The sequence below is a fragment of the Felis catus genome, chromosome D1 (genome assembly GCF_018350175.1).
Source record: "Felis catus isolate Fca126 chromosome D1, F.catus_Fca126_mat1.0, whole genome shotgun sequence".
NCBI classification, from domain to species: Eukaryota; Metazoa; Chordata; class Mammalia; order Carnivora; family Felidae; genus Felis; species Felis catus.
In genome coordinates, this window is record NC_058377.1 from 49758480 (window position 1) to 49778448 (window position 19969).

General features: G+C 38.8%; 1 long non-coding RNA gene across 2 annotated transcripts in view; it reads left to right on the forward strand.

The window, feature by feature from the left end:
* The first annotated feature begins 1440 nt into the window (after positions 1-1440).
* Positions 1441-19969, forward strand: part of LOC109491942 — a 29911-nt gene continuing 11382 nt past the window's right edge. For both annotated transcript variants that reach the window (XR_002145586.2, XR_002145585.2), the window contains exons 1-3: positions 1441-1591; positions 2786-2901; positions 7725-7811. This is a non-coding gene — a long non-coding RNA (uncharacterized LOC109491942). The remainder of the gene's footprint in view (positions 1592-2785; positions 2902-7724; positions 7812-19969) is intronic.

The following is a 19969-nucleotide window of genomic DNA, read 5'->3' on the forward strand; positions in this document are numbered from 1 at the left end:
AACAAAGTGTGGTACATTCATACTATTGAGTATTACTCAGCAAGAAGAGAAATGAGCTATCAAGCTATAAAACAAAACAAAACAAAACAAAACAAAACAAAACACCCAAAAAAACCCATGGAGGAACCTTAAATGTATATTGCTAAGTGAAAGAAGCCAGTCTGAAAAAAGCTGCATACTGCATAATTCAAAGTATATGACATTCTGGAAAAGGTAAAGCATGAAAACAGTAAAAAAGATCAGTGGTTGCCAGTGGTCCAGGGGAAGGGAATAAAGATGAATGGATGGAGCACAGGACATTTTAGGAGAGTGAAACTATTCTGTATGATATTTTGACGGCGGACTGTAGGATTATGCATCTGTCCAGATCTGCAGTGAATCTCGCAGAACTGTATAATGTAAACTTTGAACTTTTGTATAAATATTGGTTCATCAGTTGTGACAAATGTACCACACAAATGCAACATATTAAAAATTGGAGAAATTGTGTAGGGGAAGGGGGAACAGATATATTAGAGCTTCCTGTACTTTCTTTGTACATAATATACATATATATATTTGGATACTACAGAGGCTCTGGCAAGCTCCTGAAGGAACTTACAATGTAGGCCTTTAGGATTTTGGAGCAAAGCTATATTTTCTCTAGAAAATTACTCTTTCCTTTTGGGAAAACTTCTGAAATGCTATTAGGCCTCGGTGGGTGGGTAGAAACTTAATACCTGATCATGGGACTCTAAGAGAACATGCTGCTGGAGATGCATATTATAAACTGGATGTCATTTAATCCAAGCCATGATGTTGGGTGTGTGCAGTAACCAAGGTGACTTGCTTTCCCAGTTTACCTGCACTGAGAAAGTTCCTAGGATTTGGGATTTTCAGTGCTAAAACTGAGACTGCCCTAAGCTAACTGGAAAAAACATTCCACCAATTAAAAGTGACTTAGATGGAGAGCAGGACTTGATGGAACACATAAGGTGTATAATTCAGACTTTCATCCATCTACTGTTGTTTTGCAAACTTTCCCTAAGCCCATGGCCTCATGGGGAATTCTCTGTAATCCTTTGACAAAGGAAGAAAATTCTAGCCTGGTCTATATACGGTTCCACGTATTTCTAGCAAGAAATATACTTTTTTTTTTTTGATAGGAACTTTTGTATGTTTTTATTTATTTTCATTTTTTTAATATGAAATTTATTGTCAAATTGGTTTCCATACAACACCCAGTGCTCATCCCAAAAGGTGCCCTCCTCAATACCCATCACCCACTTTCCCCTCCCTCCCCCCCATAACCATAATAGACTCTTAAAAAAATCCCCCCATGTCCATCAACTGATGAATGGATGAAGAAATTCTGGTTTATATACACAAAGAAATGTACTTTAAAAATTTTTATTTTTATTTTAGAGAGAGAGAGAGCATGAAAGGAGGAGAGAGGCAGAGGGAGAGAAAAAGAGAATCTCTGAATGGATCCCAATGTGGGGCTCAGTCTCACAACCGTGAGATCAAAATCTGAGCAAATATCAAGAGATGCTTAACTGATGGAGCCACCCAGGTGCCCCCAGAAATGTGCTTGAGGAGCAGAAAAGCCAAGGTTTGTAGAAGTCAATCTGTCTTTTTATTCAGCCATTCTGATGCTTGCTCAAAGTTGTGCATGGGTTTCACAACATGGGACTCTCCCTCTCCATGACTGAACTATCATCACAGTTGGAAGCCCAACTTGCCAACATCAAAGATGAATGCTATACCCTGAGAGTACCAACCAGCCACCTGGTAACAAGTTGATTTCAATGTCCTTTCAATTACTGACAGAACAAATTTTCTCACTAGAATAGTCATTCTGGGTATGTATTAACTTTCCTCCTCAGATGCTTTGCCAGCTCCATCATCTATAGACTTTTAGAATGCCTTATTCACCCTCACAGCTCTCACATTTCATTGCTTTTATTCAAGGAAATAATTATTGACAGCAGAAGGAAGAAACTATGGGTTCTAGCTCATGGTATTCACTGTTTTCCTTGTGCAATCATGTTTTCTACTATCCATAAGCAGCTGGCTTTATAGGACAGTAGAATGGTCCTGCTCCACCAGCTGGGAAACCACACTTTTGGAGGTGGATGCTATTCTACAGTGTGAAACATGTGCTAATCTAACAACCAATATACAATGCTGTTTGTCTCATAGCTAGAATGCACAGAGCTAGAAATTTAGGAGTTAAAGTGGGAATTTCTCCTTTTACTGCCCCCACAATTGCAAATTTTTTTCTTTCCATCTTTAAATATTTGGTCACTGCTGATTTTAGAGGGCTTAATGCACAAAGAAAGAATGTTTTCATGAGGAGACATGCAATAGTTCCATCAAATTAGCAGTTGAAACTGTCACCTGGGAATGTTGGGCTCCTCATGTCACTGATCTAACATACAAAGAAAGATGTGACTGCAGTGGCTGATGTGATTGATTCTAATTTCCAAGAGAAAACAGAGTTTGCTCAATGGGGCAAAGAGAACCCAGGGGTGTTTAGAAACCAGGGGATTCTCCAGGTGCACTACAGTGACCAAATAAAGGTAGGACTGCTAAAGCTTCAGACCCTTTAAAAATGAAGATCTGGACAAGGTTGTGAACCTTAGAGAAATGAGAATTGTGGTAGTTATGCATATTTTCTTGCTTTGTCATGTATATATTTGTTTTTATTAACCTTTTTCCTTTATTCCACTCTTCCTTTCCCTTACCATACCTATTTTATATAAGGTATGCTGTTGGTGCTTAACTTTATAATTTGGTTCATTAGATTATAGGGTATCAAGATGGGATTGTGGCTGAGCTGGAAGAGAAAAGAACATCACCAATAGAAAAAAACTGAGAGTAATAGGGCTTTAGGTGTTAAGCTCCTCTTTTGGGCAGAGGGTAAGTGCATTTTCATTTAAATGGGGGTTATTATATTATATTATATTATATTACTATATTATTATATTTTCTACTTTGTTGATTGGAAGTTTACGTATGATAGAAACTTATGTATTATGTCAGCAAAGGGGTGGAATGTACTATATATTATCTATTGTCACTTAGTAGTTGTTTCTACCTCTTCTGTGTTCTCAATCTCTCCCTGTATTACAGATTTTGGAAAGGTAAAAACGTCATTTCCAAGACTCACTTGTTACTAGAATTCCAAGTGCAGTTTAGGTTCCTCCAATGAGGTACATTTGTGTTAGATTTGGAAGATGGAAGGAGGTAAAAGTCATTTTTATTGGGGTGATGGCAGCTGATGTATGGACGTCAGCTGTCAAGAGTTTTTGCAGTGGCCAGATTCCACATTCTAAGCCAGCAGCTTTGTGAATATTGGGCAGTTGTGTCAACTGCAGTGGTGTCCTAGTTTTCTGAACTTGCAGTAGCAGAAATAATTTCCTGACCTTGAAACCTGGTGGTGATGTGACTTTAACATGTAGTGCTGGCTCCTTGACTGCCATTCCTTCAATCCCTTTAATGATTTATAAAACATTTAACTCATAGTACACTGGAATCACTGGAGTATAAAATCCTTAACCTGAACATAAATCAATAGAAACCAACAGTGAAACACAAATTAAACAGAGGGGACAAAAACAAAAGAGAGCATCTGGAGATATGGGGCAATAAAAAACAAGTCTAACATATTTGTAACTAGAGTCCAAGAAGGAAAAGAGAGAGAGAAAGAAATTAGGCAAGAAGAAATATTTGAAGAGATAATGGTTGAGAAATTTCCACCTCTAAGTTCTGTTCAAGTAACATCAAGAGTTCATCAAAAGTTCATCAACTCTTACAGCCACTTCTCCTTGGATGTTGCCTTTACATTTTTAGCTAATATGCTTAAAACATTTTGTGGTTATAGATATTTTTAACAGATTTATTGAGATATAATTCACACACCATAGAATTCATCCATTTAAAGTGTGTAATTAAATGGTTTTTAGTATATTCACAGAGTAAATATAATCATATCAATTTTGAATCTTTTCATTACTTTAAAAAGAAACCCCACATGCCTTAGCCTTGTATTAGTAAGGTTTCTCCAGATAAACAGAATGAATAGAAGGTTTCTCTCTCTCTCTCTCTCTCTCTCTCTCTCCTTTCTCTCTCTCTCTCTCTCTCTCTCTCTGTGTGTGTGTGTGTGTGTGTGTGTGTGTGTGTGTGTATTTTAATAAATTGGCTCACGTAGTTGTGAGGGATGAAGTTTGCTGGGATGAGCTGCAAGCTGAAAATTTCTGCAGGAGCTAATGTTGCAGTCTTGAGTTCAAAGGCAATCTGTAGGCAGGGTTCCTTGAAAGAGACTTTAGTGTTTTAGGAACTTCAGTTGATTGGATGAGGCCCACCTACATTAAAGAGGGTAAGCTGCTTTAATCAAAGTCTACTGATTTAAATTTTAAACATATCTTAAAAATGCCTTCACAGCAACATCTGGACTTTCAGCATGCAACTGGGTACTATAACTTAGTCCAACTGACACATGATATTATAACCATCAACAGCCACCCCTTGTCATCTTGGCACCCGTATGTATCTCTTAACCATACTTAATCTCCAAATTAAGACAATAAGAAGCAGTTTTCTTTCAACACCTTCACTATCCTACCTCAGGGGTATATCAACTCTCCAGCTCTATATCATAATTTAGTTTGCAAGGACTCTGATCATCTTTCCCTTCCGCAGTATATCACACTGAGTCCATTATATTGAGATGACATTATGCTGATAGTGAGCCAAGTAGTGATGACTCTAGACTTACTGGTCAGATATTTGTGTGTCAGAGAGTGGGAAATTAATCCAACAAAAATTCAGAGGCCTTCTACCTCAGTGAAATTTCTAGGAGTCCAGTGATGTGGGGCATGTTGGCCTATTCCTTCTAAGAGGGATTAAGTGCTTCATCTGGCCACTCCTATAACAAAAATAGAGCCACAATGCCTCATAGATCTTTTTTGATTTTGGAGGCTGCCTATTTCTCATTTGGGTGTGCTACTCCAGCCTGTTTGCCAAGTGATCCAAAAAGCTGCTGGATTTTTTGGAATGCATGGTAACTCTAAGGTTAATAATTTGAGGAATTGACACACTGTTTTCCAAAGTAGCTGCACTTTTTAACATTCCCACCAGCTATATATCAGGACTTCGACATCATCACCAAAAATACTTATTTTCTGTCTTTTGGATTATAGCCATTTTGTGAGTGTGAAGTAGTATTTCATTATAGTTTTGATTTGTATTTCCTTAATGGTTAATGATGTTTAGAATTTTTTATATGATTATTGGCCATTTGCATGTGTTCTTTGGAGAAATGTTTATTTAAATCCTTTGCTTATTAAAAAAAAAATACAGGGGCACCTGAATGGCTCAGTCAGGTAAGCATCTGACTCTTGATTTTGGCTCAGGTCATGATCTCACGGTTTGTGGGATCGAGCCCCGTGTTGGGCTCTGTGCTGACAGTGTGGAGCTTGCTTAGGATTCTCACTCTCTGCACTTCCCCAGTCACGTGCTCAAAATAAATAAATGTCAAAATAAATAAATAAGCATTAAAAAAATACAGGACATTCCCATATACTCCCTCTCTCCCTAGCCTTCTTACTGTTAACATCCTACACCAGAGCAGTACATTTGTTATAACTGATGAATCTACATTTATACCTCATTATCAGCCAAAGTCCATAGTTGATATTAGTGTTCATTCTTGGTGATGTTCATTCAGTGCTTTTTAACTAATGTGTAATGATATGTCTCCACCATTATGGTACTATTTGGAGTAGTTTCACCCCTTTAAAAATGCTCTGTGCCCCACCTATTCATCCTTCCCTTTCCTCTACCCCTGGCAACCACTGATCTTTTTACCATCTATCATTTTGCCTTTTTGAGAATGTTGTATATCTGGAATCATGCAGTCTGTAGCCTTTCAGATTGACTTCTTTTATTTAGTAACATGCATTTAAAATTCCTCCATGTCTTTTCATGACATGATAGCTAATTTCTTTTGGTGCTGAATAATATTCCATTGCCTGGATGTACCACAGATTCTCCTAGCTTCTGGTCCCCTCAAACATTTCTTGGCTTGGAGTAGTGTAACTTTAATGTCTGCTTCTATCTTCACATGGCTGTTTTCTCCTTCTTTCTCTCCAGGTCTTCAATGCCATTTTCTTCTCTGTGTCTCTTTTCCTCTCCTTATAAGGACACCAGTCCTGTTAGATTAGGACTCTCCCTAATTCAGTATGACCTCGCCTTAATTGACATCTGTAAAGACGCTATTTCCCAATAAATTCACATTTGCAGGTACTGGGGATTAGGACTTCAGTCTATCTTTTTGGAGGATGGAGTTCTATCCATATCATTCTGCCCTCTGACTGCCCCCTCAAATACATGTCCTTCCCATATATAAAATACATTCACCCAGTCTAAATGTTACCCAAACTTTTAACTTATTCCAGCATCAACTCTAAATCTAAAATCTTGTCTAACTATAATTAACTCAGAGTCTTGAATTCCATCTTCTAAATCATTTCTATCAGGTATGGGTGAGACTCCAACCATGATCCATCTAGGGAGAAAATTCCTCTCCACCTGTGGACTTACAAAATCTAAAAAACAAGTTACCTGCTTCAAAAATAGAAGAGGATGGAATAGACATTGCATTCCAACAAGGAGAAATTGGAAGGACAAAAAGGGTCACAGATCCCAAGCAAACCAAAACTTAGTAGAGGAAATTCCACTGGATTCCATGCCTAAGAATAATCCTTTGTGGCTCAGTGCTCTGTCCTCTGGGCATGCTGGGGTGGCAGCCCTACCCTTTCTGGACTCTACATTTTTGGTTCTGCCACAGGAATAATTATTTCTTCATTCTGTCACATCTCTGTCACTTTCAGTCCAGTGTTTCTGCTGGTATGACATTCTCAAAAACAAAACAAGTATCTGTGAAATACATGGGGAGTCCAAACCATCCCATCAGAGGGTCCTCCACAGTCTTTCTGGATAACCACATCTCTCCTCCTTGCTTCTGCTGAGATGGTTGTTTAACATGCATATTCATGTATTCATAAGCATCTTTAACCATCTCTAGGAAATGGTTTTCTGGCCATATCCCTAGTCTTGTTTCTAGAGCATGCTATCTTGATAGCCAGGAAATTTTCCAAATCATCAAGTACTGGTTCCTTTGTGTTTAAAAGTTTATTTTTTCAATTTATCCTTTCCTCTTCCATTTTATTATAAGCAGCAAGGGTAAACTATCTTCCATCCAAAGGTAGAACACAATTAGAGTTGCTATAGAAACCTACCCTCCCACAGACAAAGGCAGATTCTGGCCTAAGGGAGATAAACCTCTGTTCCTCTGATTCTGTAGTCACACTTTCTCATACGCCTTCCTCCTTTCATCTGCAGTGAGCTAAGTGAGTCACCTAGAGCACAAATTTAAAGAGGCACTCACTCGCACCATTACTTTCATGACCTCAGAGTGAGCACCCTGAATGCCTTGCTTATCTCACCCATGTCCAGGCCTACCCTTCCCACCTCCAACGTCTCCAACTCCTTCCTCGTTCTATGTTCAGGTCAGAAAAGAGACCCCCCAGAATCCAGTAGCTATCCCCTCTCAGACCTTGTCCCAGGGCTTTGGGAGGGTAGAAACAGCCAACCATGTATATGTAGTCAAGCCTCCTCTATCTGCCCAAACTTACCTTGAGTCTTCCCAGATTCCATCTCTGTTCTCTTTCTCTTTTCAGAAGCATCCAAATCCAAGAGCCCTATGAACCTGGTGGTAAAGCATATCTGCTCTGCTTCTTTTTGCCCAAAGTACTACCAACATGCAGGTGAGCAGATTCTACTCCCTGTATTCCCACAAAGGTGGAAGGGACCAGCCTAAGGAAGCCATGAAGGAGTATGTGGGGCTAAATAATAATAAAGAGACTTATGGTAGAGACTATTAGAAATGGGTAGAGACTATTTGTGCTGGACTGTGTTAAGCTCCTATGTAGCCCGGGAGTCTAGATCCCTAGCCTTTGTTTGTTTGTTTGTTTGTTTGTTTGTTTTAGAGAGTGAGAGAGCATGAGCAGGGGAGAGAGGCAGAGAATGAGACAGAGAGAGAGAGAGAAAGAGAGAGAATTTTAAGCAGGCTGCATGCTCAGTGCAAAGCCTGATGTGGGGCTCAATCCCACCACCCTGGGATCGTGACCTGAACTAAAATCGAGTCAGATGCTCCACTGACTGAGCCATCCAGGTGCCCCTAGATCCCTATCCTTTGTTGCCAAGACTTCATCAGAGCCCCAGTTTCCTAATCCATACATTGGCGTCAAGTCCATAGCAATAATTCTTTAGGAGGAGGGCAGGAATATGTGTGCAGGAAAATGAGCTTAGAACCTGACATCTTTATCTTCCTCTTCCCAGCTTGGCCTAGATCCTTGCTTCCATTTGGAGGTCACTAAGTCCTGGGAATTCCAATTGGAATGTTAAGTCAGTAGGCTTGTTCCTTCAGCCAAAGGTCTAGTGAATAGACTTGCATGGAGGGAAAATACCAGCTGTGTCCAAGCCTCAGACCCAGGACAAAAGTGCTCTGTTCCATGTAACAACATCACTGCTACTCAGAGAAACTTCTCAGAAGAATCTAATATGTTTTATCTGGAACCTAGTACTGAATCAGGAAAAGGAAGAACAATTGTCCACAGGAGGTCAATTTTCTCTTTCCCCTCACTGTGTCCCCTAAAATGGGCTTTTATGGTCCCACTCCATGGCAGAGGCAGTTCTAACACACATTATCTTGGGTTTGGTTGATATTTTCTCATGTTAGATTCAGATTATGTATTTTAGGCAGGAGTATCTCAGAAATAATTCTGTATTCTTCTTGATGTATTCTATCTCAGTGGTGTGTGATTTTAATTAGACCCATTACTAATAATATTTACTTTGATCACTTGACTGATGTGGTAACTTCCAGGCTTCTTTACTATATGAAATTACTCTTTTCTACTTTATATATAATACATATTTTGTTAGGAGATTCTTTAAAACTATGTAAATAGTTTCTTACCAAACTTTTAATTTATTCATTTATCTAAGTATATGTGTTTGGACTCATACTTTTCAGTTTTATTCAATAGTTTATAATCTGTTACGATCATTATTTATCTGATGCTCAAATTGTTTTCTATTTGGTCAGTGGGAACCCCTTCAGGGTGGCATCTGAGTCCTTTTGGCAGATCTCCATCTTTATTTGAGCATTTCCCTTCCAACGCAAAGAGATATTCCAGACTCACCTCATACTTTCCCTCCTCAGGATTGGAACCAGCTAATTACTCAAGGAATCAAGATCTGAGTGCAAAGTATGTTTATTGCTGTTGGACTGTTGCTGCTCCTAGGTTCTCCCAGTAGACAAGACTAGGGAACACACGTTTATGCCTGTATTTATTTCTATATTTATCTACATATATTAAAAACCATAAGTTCACAGCAAAAATGCCAATTCTAATAAAATACCCCAGGGCTTATTTTAGACCCCCTGCCCTTTGAATATTTGTATCTCTCTTCTCTAAAAGGGAGAATCCTGGCTATTGACCTTTAATATATTTAATTTTTGATCAATCCCCCTGTATAAAGCCAATTTCTCATCTGTCTCTACCCCTTGTTCTACATAAATGCCCTCCTTAACTCTCTCCAATATTCTGTGCCAGGACTTTCCTCCACAAGGATGCCTCCTTCCCTTGTTTGGGCTCTGAGATGTCATACCCCATTCCTCACTGTGCTTTGGCTCTGACACTGAACAAGGAGCTCTCCTCCATGGATTCTCTCCTTCCCAACATTAGACTGGCACATGGGTTGATATCCCTTCGTTGCTCGGGCTCTGACACCTTACAGTGGGCCACTTCAGTTCTCCTACACCCCACCCATCTCACTGCTAGCACAGAGATTAGCTTTGCTCTGCCTTTCCTGAATGCTTTAGGACTGGATTGTTCAGGAAGAGAAAGGTAGAGCAAGAAAGGAAAAGGGAAAAGGAATGGGAGAGAAAGGAATGGTTATGACTTTCTCTCCTCTTTTTAATTTCTTTTCAATTATTTTAAATGTTCATTTACTTTTGAGAGAGAGAGAGAGAGAGAGAGAGAGAGAGCACGAGTGGGGGATGGGGGGAGAGAGAGGTAGACACAGAATCTGAAGCAGACCCAGGCTCTGAGCTGTCAGCACAGAGCCCGATGAAGGGCTTGAACTCGTGAGTGAATCGGGAGGTCATGACCTGACCTGAAGTCAGTCACTTAACCGACTGAGCCACCTAGGTGCCCCTCCCTCCTCTTTTTAAAGTAAAGACAGTTGTGAGAGACAGGATGGGAAATAAACGTCTCCAATCAATTTTCAGAAAGAGTACATATGAGATTTGAGGGTATGGACATTCATCCTGTTTCCACTACCCCTATCCAAGTATTTTGAAGAGTCTTTTTATACCCTCAGGTGTATATACACTCTAGTTAAAGAACATTGATGTAGGAGGTCACATTAAATGGAATGGAAATGCCTAGGAAGACATTCCCCACCTCAGAATCCTGACAAAAAGGCCTCCAGACCTTTTAATGACCATAATTTCTTTACTTAACCTGTACTGTTCTACTCCCTTTTTCCTCCCATCCTCCTTATCCTTCTTCCTGTCAAGAAGCAAGCTCTCTCCATCCACACCTCTGTGAGGTAGAACCTTTAATGTGACACTGACTCAGGCCCTTTCTTCAAACTTCCTCTTCTTTCAGCTTTGGGATGACCTCCTTTATGGGTGGGCCTGCAGGAGAGACTTACCTTTGCCTCTGCTGTGGGCCTGGGTCTCATGGCTTGTGGTAGCTCTGGTTAGACCTCGGTGCTGGGAGCTCTGAGGGAATCTGGGTTAGAAGAGGGATGTCAAGAGGTAGTGAAGGGGAACTTTGGGAGAATGAGGTATTTTCTGATGGGCTATGGGCTTGGGCTGGGACTGTATATGTGACATATCTAGGGTGGAAAACAAGTTCTAAGTTCCACAAAACGATATTACTAGATAAGCTTTTTATCATCACTATTTTAGAATGTGGAACTGAAAACCAGAGAAGGAACTTGGCAAAGGTTGTGAAAATAGAGCATGTAATTAGACAGATTTTCTATAAATTAATGATTAACAGCCCCAGGTGAACCTGAAACACTGTCTGGCAATCATACCAGGTTCCTGGAATGTGCTCCTTTACCCACTTTCCATAATGGCTTTTCATACCTTTTTCTCTCTCCTCAAACCTCCTACCTCACTCTGCTTGTCTCCTCAGCTTGTCTCCTCCTCCTTCCATTGACCAAAAGAAGCCATTGGTTGGGGACTTTTTCATCTTCTGTGCATCAAATCTACATATCTATACCCACTCTCCCCAAAACAAGGCCCAACTGTATCTGCTTCTAGTTTTCCCTTTCTTGTTGTAAGAGAAAGTAGTCTTCTATTTCCATGCCCTAGCCCTTCCTATCATTTTGCAAACTCATAATTTGTGTATGAAATTTCTGTCTGAACTGTCTATAGATGTTTCTATTTCAAATAGCATTTTATGCTGACCGATACATTGAAGTCCAGTTTTCTCAGTTGTTAAATGAGTATAAGATCTACTGTATTTGGAAAAGATGGGTCCTTGCCCGGGTCCCACACTTTAGAGACCTCACATATCACAAACACATACAAAAATGCATTTATTAAAGGTCATGTGGGGCACATGGGTGGCTCAGTCAGTTAAGCGTCTGTCTTCAGCTCAGGTCATGATCTCACGATTCGTGGGTTCGTGCCCCACCTCGGGCTCTGTGCTGACAGCTCAGAGCCTGGAGCCTGCTTTGGATTTTGTGTCTTCTTCTCTCTCTCCTCCTCCCCTGCTTATGCTCTGTCTCTCTCTCTCTCTCTCTGTCTCACAAAAATAAATAAAATGTTAAAAAAATATATATTTTAAATCATGTAGATAGCACTGTGATTTGGTCATTGGTGCTTGTACTCTCAAACATCTGCTCTCCTAATTAACACCATTCAGGTCCCAGGGAAACACACCTTCATATTTTTGTCTTGTGTCCTTAAAACAAAAGACAACTACATCTGAATACAGTAAAAATTTGTGGTTGAATTGTAGATTTTTTGTTTGTTTGTTTTATCCGGTGCCAATTTTAAATTGCATTTTCCACTTACCATACAGTACTTATAAAGTGTAATGTTATTTCCTTTCTCTATACACATATTCCATGTTTAAGTATCAAGAATGCCCAGTTATTTACTATAGCAGCTCAACTTTAAAACTTCCATGGAATTTACTACAGATTTGGGTCCTTTGATGTTCTGTGTATAGCAATGCTAAACCTATGCTCATGTTGGCTTAATCAACCTCTTCAGTGGTAGGCCCAGAGGAAGCAATGCCAGATGGAAGAGCTCCACCATGGGGCGAGCCCTCAAGCATTCCTCCCCTCACACCTGCATTCTGGTACAGTTTGGTAGTGATGGAGTTGTAGACTTCCTCCAGCTCTTTCTGCTGATGTTCATATTCTTCTTGCACTGTGGTTCCCTGAATTTGGATTTAATTTCCTCTTCTTTTCCTAGTTTCCTAAGGTGGAAGCTTAGATGATTGATATTAGATGTCCCTTGTCTTCTTTTTATTTCTTTTTATTGAAAACATTTTTAAAAAGCTGTTTCTTGTTTTCTAATAAGTACATTCAATGCTATAGATTTCCTTGTAGTATTGGTTTGCTGCCTCCCACAAATTTTGAAAGATTGTACTTTAATTTTCAGTTCAAAATATCCTTTAATTTCTCTTGAGGTTTCTTTTTTGGCCTATGTGTTATTTAGAAATGCATTGCTTAACCTCCAGGGATTTAGGGATTTTCCAGTTCTCTTTCTGTTATTGATTTCTAGTTTAATTTCATTATGGTCTGAGAGAAGACACTGTATGATTTCTATTGTAAATTTGTTAAAGTTTGTTTTTGGCCCAGAATGTAGCTTATTTTGGTGAATGTTCCATGTAAACTTGAGAAGAATGCACTTTCTGCTATTGTTGGATGAAGTAGTCTATAGATGTCCATTTATATTCAACTGATGGATGGTGCTGAGTTCAACTATGTTCTTACTAATTTTCTGCCTGCTGGATATGGAGTATTTAAGTCCCAAACCTAATTAAGGGATTTATCCATTTCTCCTTGCAGTTCTATCAGTTTTTGCTTCAAGTATTTTGACACTCTGTTGTTAGGTGCATATGTGTTAAGGACTTATGCATTCTTGGAGTATTGACCCCTTTATTATTATATAGTGTCCCTATTTATCGCTGATAACTTTCCTGTCAGTCTTCTCTGTGTGAAATTAATATACTAATTTCATTTTTTTATGTTAGTGTTAGCATGATGTATTTTTCTCCATCCGCTTACTTTTAATCTATATGTGCTTTAATATTTTATTTTATTTTATTTTATTTTATTCTATTCTATTTTATTTTATTTTATTTTATTATTTTGAGATTGAGAGAGAGAGCACAAACAGGGTGGGAGCAGAGGGAGAGAGGAGAGAATCCCAAGCAGTCTCCACACTCAGCATGGAGTCTGATGCAGGGCTGGATCCCATGACCCTGGGATCATGTCTTGAGCTGAAATCAAGAGTCAGGCACTCAACCAAATGAACCACCCAAGCACCCCAGTCTATATGTGCTTTATATTTAAAGTGGGCTTTATGTAGACAAAACATAGTTGGATCTTGTTTTTTAATCTACTCTGACAATCTCTGTCTTTAAATTGATGGATTTAGACCATTGTCATTCAAAGTGATTATTAATATAGTTGGATTATCTACCATATTTATTGCTGTTTACTAATTGTTGCCCTTAGTCTTTGTCCCCCTCCCCCCCGCCTTTTTATTGTGGTCCACTCTTTTTCTGCCTTTTTGTGGTGTTAACTAAGTGTTTTGTATGATTCTATTTTCTCTCTTTTCTTAGCTCATCAGTTATACTTGTTTTTTACTTTTTTTTAGTGGTTCCCTGGAGTATGAAACATACATTTACAACTAATCCAAGTCTGCTTCCACATAACACTACACTGCATTGTGCATAGTGCAAATACCTTCTAATAACAAACTAATCTAGCTCCCCTTTCCTGTCCCTTGTATCAATGCTGCCCTTCATTCCATTTATACATATATATATACATATACATAGGCATACATAATCAGATACATTATTGCTATTATTATTTTGAACAAATTGTTGTCTGTTAGTTCAGTTAAGAATAAGAAAAAATAGGGGCACCTTGGTGGCTCAGTCAGTTGAGTGTCCAACTTCAGCTCAGGTCATGATCTCGCACTGCATGAGTTCGAGCCCTGTGTCGAGCTTTGCACTGACAGCCCAGAGCCTGGAGCCTGCTTCAGATTCTGTGTCTCCCTCTCTCTCTGCTCCTTCCCCACTCACACTCTGCCTCTCTCTCAAAAATAAATAAACATTAAAATTTTAAAAAAGAATAAGAAAAAATAGAAATTTAAAAACAAAAAGGAAAATATTTTTTTCCTTTATTTATTTATAAACCTTTATTTATTCTTTCTTTTATGCTCTTCCTTTATGTAGATCCAAGTTTCTGACCTATACTATTTTCTTTCTCTTTAAAGAACTTCTTTTAACATTTTTTGCAGGGTAGGTCTACTGGCAACAAATTCCCTCAATGTTTGTTTGTATGAGGAAGTCTTTATATTTCTTCCTCACTTGAAGGATAAGTTTATAGGGTACAGAATTTTAGGTTGGTGTTTTTTTTTTCTCAAACATTTTAAATATTTCCCTCTACTGTCTTCTTGCTTGCATTGTTTGTAAGGAGAAGTTGGATGTATTTTTATCATTGCTCCTCTAAAGGTAAGGTGTTTTTTCCTCTGGCTTCTTTGGATTTTTTCTTTATCTTTGCTTTTCTGTAGTTTGGAAAGGATATCCCAAAATGAGTGTTTGGTTTGTTTGTTTTTTGGCATTTATCCTGCTTGCTGTTCTCTGCTCTTCCTGGATCTCTGATTTGGTATCTAACATTAATTTGAGAGAAATTTTCAAGCAGCATTGTTTCCAACATTTTTTCTGTCCCTTTTTCTCTTTATTCTCCTTCTGGTATTTTCCATATTATTGTGTTATACCTTTGGTGATTGTCCCAGTTCTTAGATATTCTGTTCTGTTTTTTCCCCAGTCTTTTTTCTCTTCGTGTCTTAGTTCTGGTTGCTTCTGTTGATATATTCTCAAACTTAGAGATTCTTCCCTTAGCCTGTCCAGTCTACTAATAAGTCTATCAAAAACATCCTTTATTTCTGTTACAGTGTTTGGATCTCTAGCATTTTTTTCTGGTTCTTAGAATTTCCATCTCTCTGCTTGCATCACCCATCTCTTCTTGCATGCTGTCCACTTCATTCATTAGATCTCTTAGCATATTAATCATAGTTAAATTCCTGGTCTGATAATTCCAATATCCCTGCCAAATATGAGTCTGGTTCTAATGCTTGCTCTGTCTCTTCAAACTCTGTTTTTGCCTTTTAGTATGCCTTGTAATTTTTCTTGATAGTTGAACATTGTGTACTAGGTAAAAGGAAGTAAATAAGACTTTAGTAATGTGATAGTGAGGTATGGGGGGAGGGGAAGCATTTTATAGACCTATGAATAGGGCTTAGTCTTTTTATGAGTCTGTGCCCCAAACTATGAATTTCACAAGTGCCTGGCAGGTGTGTATGTGTGTGTGTGTGTGTGTGCATGTGTGTGTGTGTTTTTCTCCTCTTAGGTGGGACAGGATGGCAAGTGTGAGCTGGAATTAGGTATTTCCTTTTTTCCAGGTAGGTCAGGCTCTAGTTAAATATTTTTTCCTGAGGGCAGACCTTCTTCAGGACAGAATGGTCTGGCATAATTCAAGGTGGTTTCTTTTCTTCTGCCTCTCCTATAAGCACAAGGGGATTTTTTTCCTCAGTTATTTACTGTGAGAACTGGGGGAGCTCCAGGAACTTATAAAATTTGGGGGAATCCCATGATGACGGGGTCCCTCTGAAGTTTTTATTTCTCAGGCTTTTCTACACTGAGCCCCCAGCATTTTGCATTAACAGTTCAGGTTATCTTACCCCAGCACTGGTCCCATGGATGTTTCTGTGCCAGTAAATGTGGTTTTCTGTATTTTTCTCTCCCTCCAATTTGGGGGATGGGGGTTTGCCTTGTGACCTTATTTCTCTTATGGATCTAAAAAGAGTTGTTGATTTCTCAGTTTTTTCAGCTTTTTGGTTGTTTGAATGGGATAGTGATTCTTTACAGCCAGGACCCAGAAATCTCCAACTTTCTACTTATAGCTCTTGGTTAAATTATTTGGTTTCTAAAAGAATAAATCTAATCCTTTTCCCAAATGATGTACTTTAAATATATGAAGAAAGCTATCATGTTGTTTCTAGTTTTCCCTAGACTAACATCCTCCTTTCCTTGTCTTACATTCCCTTTTTTCTCTTTTCTTACCTTCCTTTCCCTTCCTTTTCCTCTTTCTTTTATTCCCTTGTCAAATATTTATTAAACCCCTACCTAACACATTTTCTGTTAGGCACTGAAAATAACTTCTTTCCTTTCCGCAGAAAAAGTATGCACTGGCAGGAAAAAAAAAACACATAAGATTTTATTCATTAAAATGAATAGAGTAATGAATTAATAAGTGTTCTGAATCCTATAAAAGCATACTTCCTCCTGTGCTTTGGTTTTGATCACCATTGCCTTCCCAGTCATTTTCCTTTAGATAAGCTGTAATATATTAACATTCTCCTTAACTTGCAATCTGGCTGTAGTCAAATCTGTGCAGATTCAGAAAATCCTCTTATCTCCCATCTTCAAGCTAAATATGTTTTGAATAGGTTAATGATTGCTTGTGTAGGAATAAGTCATGACTAGAAGAGTGTGTTTGAATGACTGATGCCATATGTAAAATATGGACTGGTCTAATATGAATTTTCTAATGAATAGTTATCCCAGTGCTAATTGTCAAAATGCAATCAAGCCACACAATCCACACAGGTTGGCATAGCCATTTTGGAGTGCGGTAATCTTTAGTGGAAGGTGAATGAAATTGTCCTGAAGCAGGTGTAGACCCTAATAACCATCAGGGCTTATAATGGACAAAGTTCATCCTAGAATTTGTTAAAATAACAGCAGTTTTATTATGAATCCAGAATTTCATGGTGTGGAGAGCCTATGATTTACACTGGTTGATTGTGACTCATTAGTGGTAGATGAACAAAGAATAAAAAAATACTACTTATTGGGTCACCATAGTTACCATTTAAAATAAAAACATGCGCAGATATATTTTTTCAACTGCAGGATATTCTCTCAAGGTGGCTTTGAATCGCCTATTGCAGAATCCTAAAAAATTAAATCGATGGCTTAGAATTTAAATGAAAAAGTAGGTTTCAGAAAAAGAGCAGATAACTTCTTAAAAAGGATGTTTTGCCCTTTCTATACAGCTTTGCAACTGAAAATCTGTGTTTTAATTCCAGTGACCCTGAACAGTAAGGCTGGAAGTTGGCCTTTATTTATTTCACATTGCTTTTCAGATTTCTCTTTAAATTCCCTGTGATGACTGACTGTTGTTTTTGATGGTCAAATGATGCTTAACGATGAAAACCAGAAAAGGCCTTGACTAGGGTACTGCAGCCTGTAACATGCCCAGGAGCAGATTCTATGTAAAGATTTGAAAACACGAAGCATAGGGAAGCATGTTAAGAAGAATTCCCAGCTCACAACAGCGTGGCAGAGAAAAGCTAAGATCACCATATGGTTATTCTATCTGCCAAAGCACAGTGGCTTTTGCTTCTTGCACCTGAGAGTTATTGGAAACAACATTCCAGCGTATGTTAGTAGATGTTCTCTGTCACCATGCCAGGAAGTTATATAACTCAGAAAAACAAATAGAGAAGAAAGTTCTTCGGAGCACTTATGCATACTTGTGAAAATCTCAGATTTAAAAGAGAGACTACTCAGTCAGACGTCAGAGCACAATACTTAAACCAAACAAAACTCTGAGGTGTAGTGTGAGGAGAAACAATTGGATTCCTCCCAGAGAAATTTCTTATCCCTGAAAGAGAGCAGAAAAATTGAAAAGAATGGCTCCTGGTCCTTTGAATGTTCCAAGAATGAAAGAGAGAGCCTGGTCTTAAAATACTTTTTAAAGTTAAAAACAAAAACAAAAACACTTCTTGTGGCATATTACAGAGTCTTTTCATATTTTCTTCTCAAAATGAGATCATTCCTTTGCACCATTTAAGAGCCTGAGACTCACTTAGGGATGGTGAATAAAAAGCACCACTATCTCAAGCCTGCATTCGGAGCTTTTATGTCTCATTGCCTGTCACAAGGAAGCTTCCTGGACATTTTAAACTTTTTAAAAACTTCAATTCAATAAAAATGAAGATTTTCCTTTTAGGTCACCATTTCTTCTGGCAGACTGAGTCTAAAATGCACTTTATTTCCCTTTAATTTAACAGCTCCAGCAGCTTTTCCAGTTAAATCGACTGTTCATTATTGAGCCCCATTTATGAAGGGGCTGTGCAGTGCAGTTTAATGAATCCTTGGCACAAAGCTCCCTTTCAGGACTGGGAAAGAATAGAGGCTGTTCAGGCCCTGTAGGGCTGTATGTCAAAGCCAGCCCATAATGCCTGTCAGCCAAGGGCAGAAATTCCCACTGATATAAGAATGTGCAAGAAATCAACTTTCACCACCGACGAGCAGATTAAGACACGATCAGGAAATGAGACTGTAGGTTTAGAACAGTGACACCTGTTTGAACAGAGGGATTTTCCCATCCCTTGATCACTGTGTGCCTGGAGTGGGGGCTGGTAGAAACGGCAGCCCAGCCAAGGCCTCAAAGCCTTCCAGGGTCTTCTGAGAGGGGACGATCATTGTGGGTGGAGGCACCTTTGGGCTAGGTCCTGTGCTAAGTGCTCTCATATTCCTTTTTCTACTTTAATCTTCATAAGAAGCCTATGAGAATTATTTACATGTAACAAGAGAGGAAACAAAGGCTCATGGTGCTTTATTTCTGGTTCAAGGTGGCAGTACTAATTAGCCACTAAGTGGCAATGAGGAGGTGGAATGTAGGCCTGTCTGTCTTTTCTAGTGGTCTGAAGTGAGGCTCATCAATAGATTTTGTCCTTCGGAAATATCCAAGTTCTAGTCACTAGGAAGAGTTAAAAATTTTTAATTGCATGGGATATACATTGATTGCCTACTTTGTGCTAGGCATATGTGGTATACATTGGGATTGCAGGCAGATGAGCTATGGCATGAAAATATGAGCCGTGGTAGTAATGGGCTTCCCATACTGCTAGACAGGCCTGGGTTTTAGTCCTAACTCTGAGTATATATAACTTGCATACCTTTCAGACCTTGGGAAACCTTGGGAAAGTCCCTGTCACTAAGCCTTGGCTGGGCTGCTCTTTTCCCAGCCTCTACCCTAGCTGCACAGTAGTCAACTGATGGTGGCTCTGGTGCTGCTGACTACTCTCCTAAGGGTAACACAGTCCAGAGGATTTCTGCAGAAAGAAGTCCTGGATACTTTTGTGTAGATACTATGAGATCCCCTGATTCTCAAAATGGGTGTGTAGATTCGTTTTCTTTCAGCATCATGGAGCAGATCAAGCCTGTTGAAGTATAATTTTTAAAAAGGTAAAATCATGATTCTCAGGCAAATATAAATGAACCACAGGTAAGAGAGTCTATTTAATTTATGAATTAGTAAAGAAGCCATTAAGATGTTATGGTTGATTCAAAGAACATTTAAAAAGCCAGGTATATATTATTACAATATTAGGGTGAGTTTGCATAAAAGCTGGGCTATAGGTCTCTGTGGTTCCATGGATAGAAATTTGCATATCTACTGGGCAAAATTCTACCAGGTGATAAGTAGTTTTACTAAATCTGGAAACTTCAACTAATAACAAATTGTGAGAAAAATTAAATTCATTATTCTAGACAATCTCTGGGTGGTCTTTGTGCCT